Source organism: Aegilops tauschii, chromosome 5 (genome assembly GCF_002575655.3).
Source record: "Aegilops tauschii subsp. strangulata cultivar AL8/78 chromosome 5, Aet v6.0, whole genome shotgun sequence".
Lineage (NCBI taxonomy): Eukaryota > Viridiplantae > Streptophyta > Magnoliopsida > Poales > Poaceae > Aegilops > Aegilops tauschii.
The window spans coordinates 413,773,250-413,779,249 of NC_053039.3; positions in this window are offsets into that span (position 1 = coordinate 413,773,250).

Genomic DNA, 6,000 nt, shown 5'->3' on the forward strand with positions numbered 1-6,000 from the left:
GAGGGTCCTTGAGTTGCTTAGGATTTATCGAGGATTTGTCAAAATGTAATAAAACATGATATGCAATGATGATCTATGTATAACATACCAAATTGAAAATTTGGGATGTTACAAACCTACCCCCCTTAAGATGAATCTCGCCCTCGAGATTCGGGTTGGCTAGGAAACAGGTGGGAGTGGTCCTTCCGTAGATCTTCCTCTCGCTCCCAGGTGGCTTCATCTTCCGTGTGGTGACTCCACTGGACTTTGCAAAACTTGATAACCTTGCTGCGGGTAACTCGGCTGGCATACTCAAGAATCTTAACTGGTTTCTCCTCATAGGTCAAATCACTTTCCAGCTGAATCGCTTCCAGCGGCACAGTATCTCTCAGTTGTATCTCAGCCATCTCTGTGTGGCACTTCTTCAACTGGGAAACGTGAAATACATCATGAACTCCAGACAATCCTTCGGGCAATTCCAGTTTGTAGGCAACCTCTCCCATACGTTCCACAACTCTATATGGTCCGACAAAACGGGGCGCTAACTTTCCCTTAACTCCAAAGCGCTTCACTCCTCGAAGGCGTGATACTCGAAGATAAACTCGGTCTCCGACTTCGTGAACTGTCTCCTTTCGTTTAGAATCAGCATAACTCTTCTGTCTGGACTGGGCTACCTTGAGCCTATCGCGAATCAACCTCACTTTCTGTTCAGACTCCTTAATCAAATCTGGTCCAAACAACTGACGGTCTCCAACTTCGTCCCATAACAACGGTGTTCTACACCTCCTTCCGTACAAGGCTTCGAAAGGGGCCATCTTCAAACTGGTTTGATAACAGTTGTTATATGAAAACTCCGCATACGGCAAATTGTCGTCCCAACTAGATCCATAATCTAGTGCACAAGCTCTTAACATGTCCTCCAAAATCTGGTTGACTCTCTCGGTCTGTCCATCTGTCTGTGGGTGAAAAGCTGTACTAAATTCCAGCCTGGTTCCCAATGTTTCATGCAACTGCTTCCGAAACTTCGAGGTAAATTGGGTTCCTCTGTCTGATACAATGGTCCTCAGAACTCCATGCAAACATACGATCCTGGTCATGTATATCTTTGCCAACTTAGCACTGGTGTAAGTGGTCTTCACTGGAATGAAATGAGCCACTTTCGTCAAACGGTCGACTACAACCCATATTGAGTCATAGCCTGAACGAGTCCTGGGTAATCCCGTGATAAAATCCATGCCTATTTTATCCCACTTCCATTCGGGTATCGGCAATGGTTGTAGCAATCCTGCTGGCTTCTGATGCTCTGCCTTCACTCTCTGACATAAATCACAAACTGCTACATACTCTGCAATATCCTTCTTCATTCCGGTCCACCAGAAAGTATTCTTCAAATCCAAATACATCTTGGTATTCCCTGGGTGAATTGAGTACGGTGAATCATGGGCTTCTTGCAAAATCAACTTCCTGATCTCCGGATCATTTGGCACATATACGCGGTCCTCAAACCATAAGGTATCGTGCTCATCCTCACGAAATCCCTTGGCTTTTCCTTTGCTCATCTTCTCCTTTATCTCTTCAATCTCCTTGTCTGTCTTCTGAGCTTCTCTGATCCTTTCCATCAAGGTAGACTGAATCTCCAATGTCGCTAAATAGCCTCTTGGGACTATCTCCAAACATAGCTCGCGAAGGTCCTCGGCTAACTCCTGAGGTAACTCTCCTGTCATGAGGGTGTTGACATGACTCTTGCGGCTCAACGCGTCTGCTACTACGTTAGCCTTTCCAGGGTGATAATGCAATCTCATATCATAATCTTTAATGAGCTCCAACCATCTCCTCTGTCTGAGATTTAACTCCTTCTGCGTGAAAATATACTTCAAACTCTTGTGATCCGTGTACACCTCACAATGGTTTCCGATGAGAAAATGTCTCCATGTCTTCAATGCATGCACCACGGCTGCTAATTCCAAATCATGCGTAGCATAATTCTTCTCATGGGGTTTAAGTTGTCGTGAAGCATATGACACAACTCTTCCTTCCTGCATAAGCACTGCTCCAAGTCCTTGACGAGAAGCGTCGCAATAAACTTCATAATCCTTGCGTTGATCTGGCAGAATCAACACTGGTGAGGTAACCAATCGTTTCTTCAACTCTTGGAAACTAGCTTCACAATCCTCAGTCCAATTGAATTTGGTGTCCTTCTTCAATAGCTTAGTCATGGGCTTAGCAATCTTCGAGAAATTCTCGATGAATCTCCGGTAGTATCCTGCGAGTCCAAGAAAACTCCGGATTTCTCCAACTGTCGTGGGTGATTCCCAACTTGTCACTGTATCAACCTTGGCAGGGTCCACTGCTACTCCTTCTCCAGAAATAACATGTCCAAGGAATCCAACTTCCTTCAGCCAAAATTCACATTTGCTGAACTTGGCGTATAACTGATGTTCTCTGAGCTTCTCAAGTACCAATCGCAAATGCTCCTCATGCTCTTCCTCGTTCTTGGAAAAGACTAAAATATTGTCAATGAACACCACGACGAACTTATCCAAAAACTCCATAAACACTTTGTTCATCAGGTTCATAAAATAGGCAGGTGCGTTAGTCAGACCAAATGACATAACGGTATACTCATACAATCCATATCTGGTGGTAAAAGCCGTCTTAGGTATATCCTGCTCTCGAATCTTTAACTGATGGTATCCTGATCGTAGATCGATCTTGGAAAATACTTTAGCTCCTTGTAGGAGGTCAAACAAATCATTGATCATCGGAAGTGGGTACTTGTTTTTGATGGTCACTTCATTCAATCCTCGGTAATCAACAACCATCCTCAGCGATCCATCTTTCTTCTCCACTAGAAGTACTGGTGATCCCCAAGGTGACGAACTTGGGCGAATATAGCCTTTATCCAGTAACTCCTTGATCTACTTCTTAATTTCCTCCAAATCTTTTGCGGGCATCCTGTACGGTCTCTTAGATATTGGCCCTGTGCCTGGCAAAAGTTCAATCAAGAACTCAATGTCTCTATCTGGTGGCATGCCTGGCAACTCTTCTGGAAATACATCCGGATAGTCCTTCACCACTAGTACTTCCTCCTGTACAACTCCTGATAAGGAATTTACTTGAGTCCTCTTCGGCATATGCCGGGATACATACTTGATCCTTTTTCCTTCCGGGGTGGTAAGCAAAATCGTCTTGCTGGCACAATCGATGTTTCCTCCATACAACGATAGCCAATCCATTCCCAAAATCACATCCAAACCTTGCGATTCCAAAACTATTAGGTCTGAGGGGAAAACATGCCTACCAATGGCCAATGGTATCTGAAAACATCCTTGGGTTGCCATATACTCTGCTCCTGGCGAGGTTACTAACATAGGGGTTTTGAGAACTTTGGTGGACAGCTTAAACTTATTCACAAATCCCCTTGATATGTATGAATGCGATGCACCAGTATCGAAAAGAACGGTTGCAGTAAATGACTTAACCAAAAACTTACCTATTACTACATCAGGCTGAGCTTCAACCTCCTCCACGCTCACGTGGTTCACGTGTCCTTTGTTGAATGGGTTCGGCTTCTTCCCAGAGCTTCCATTGCCATTTCCATTTTGGGCTTCAGGACATTCATTGGCATAATGTCCATTCTTCTGGCACTTAAAGCAAGTGACTTGGCTCAGGTCCCTCTTGGCTGGGGTAGATGGGTTGGTGCGGTTCTGTCCGTTGGTTCCTCCATTCCCATTACCATTTTTAGAGCCATTATGGTTGTGCGAACTACCTCCTCCATGGGTATGCTAAAACAGTCCTCCCGGCTTCGGGGCAAAACGAGGCTTCTACTGAGCTCCAGAATTATACTTCCCTTGTCCATACTTCCTCTTACGGTTTTCAATCTGCTGTTGCTTCCCTTCAATCATGAGAGCTGTATCTACCAGCTCCTGGTAGTTGTTGAAGGTTGCTACCATCAACTGCATACTCAGTTCATCATTCAGTCCTTCCAAAAACTTCTACTGCTTGGCAGCATCTGTAGCAACGTCATCTGGAGCATAACATGCTAACTTACTGAAATCCTCCACATACTGGCCTACGGTGCGTCCTCCTTGGCGTAGGTTGCGAAACTCACGCTTCTTCATAGCCATAGCTCCTGCTGAAACATGAGCTGTACGGAAAGCTTGCTGAAACTGGTCCCATGTGACTGTGTCAATAGGGTGCGTGGCTGTATAATTCTCCCACCATGATGCTGCGGGTCCATCAAGCTGATGTGCGGCAAAACGCACTCTTTCCACATCTGTGCATCCTGCAGTGGTCAACTCCCTTCCAACTTTGCGGAGCCAATCATCTGCAACAATCGGCTCGGTGCTACTGGAAAACACCGGCGGGTTTAGCCTCAAGAAACAGGCTAAGTGATCAACAGGTGGTGGTGGCGGTGGGTTGTTGTTGTTGTGGTTGTTGCCTTGGTTCTGCACTAACACTTGCATCAGGGCATTCTGTTGCTGAATCAACTGGGTGATCTCTGGTGGGAAAACAAATCCGGTGTCGCGTCTCGGAGGCATCTGATAGGTTTAGAAAATATGAGAGTTAAGAATAGAATGAGGTCTAGAGAGAAAACACTACCCATATGCTCATGAGACAAATACAATCAATATCACTCAATCAATTCAAACAAGGCAAAACAATCGATCTAACTAGCATTACAAAGTGCTTGAACTATACTATTAAATGGGGGAAAACTACTACTGATATGGTGGTCTAATAAAATTCTAATCCGTTGAAGACTCCATGATGTCCGCTCCAGCTTCATCAACAAAGTCATCTTCACTTGGTTCCGAGTCGGTGTCGTCGATGATGATGTAGTTATCCGGGCAAGTGCATTCGTCATCCTTTGCTTTTGGCACTGGATTTCCCATGAATACTCCAATCTTCTTCTCCAGGTCGTCATTCTTCCCTACTAGTGCGATGATTTCCTCCATATAATCCTCACATGTAGCCTTGAGTTCTTCTTCGAGCTCCTTGATCTTGGTTAATGCCTTCTTCAATTCTTCCTTGTCCGTGCACATCTGGTTCTCCTGGCGACGAATATGTTGGTTCTGCTCCTGGATGAAAGCTGCAATTGATCCATCCTTCTTGGTTCTGATCATCTCCCATTGCGCGTCTCGGCGTCCACAAATCTGGTAAATTGTATCCTTAAGCTCCTAGTGGTAGACTTCTCCAATGCGTCCCATGGCGATGTGTGCGGCCATGCTCTTCCCTAAACTCCAGGTTGGTGCTTCGAAAACCAATCTTATGGGTTCAGTAACTGGCACAAACGTCCTTCCTGGAATGTGAACTTGAATCTTCCAACTCTCCTCTTCAGGTAATGTGGTGTTGTAGGTTCCGGTGATGCTTGGTATTCCTATGTTCATGTACTTAGTGACTTCCTTCAAGTGTCGTCCAAACGGCGTGTCTTCATCTGGTTGCATGAACTTGCTCCTTGCATCCGCCATTCCTAAAAGAGTAGAAAGTGGAGAGGGGTTAGAAATGAGAAGAGAGAAGCTTTCTAGGGCTTAAGCTTAGTGGTCGTGTCCTACAGTCAGCGTGTGCTCTGATACCAACTTTGTAGCGACCAGACCTCAAATGGTCTCTGCTGCTGTGCACCAGTGTCATCCCTGGATCAGTAATGCTGACACGCACAGTACAAATGGAGGATTTATAACAGAGTAGCAATCACACACTTATTACATCGAATATCTCCGAAGAGATTAAGTATGATAAACATGGCTTAAGGCCATCTAAGAACGATAACAGCGGAAGACTTGGAAGATAAGTGAGTCCATCAACTCCAGCGGCATCACTGAGTATAAGACCACGACCTAAGGCACCTTACTCGTCGTCTGAAAAGTCTGCAACATGAAACGTTGCAGCCCGAAAACGGCTCAGCACATAGAATATGCTGGCAATGTAACACATAGTGAATAATGAACATAATAATGCTATACTACATGCATATATGGCTGGTGGAAAGCTCTATGGTTACAGTTTTGCGAAAAGCCAATT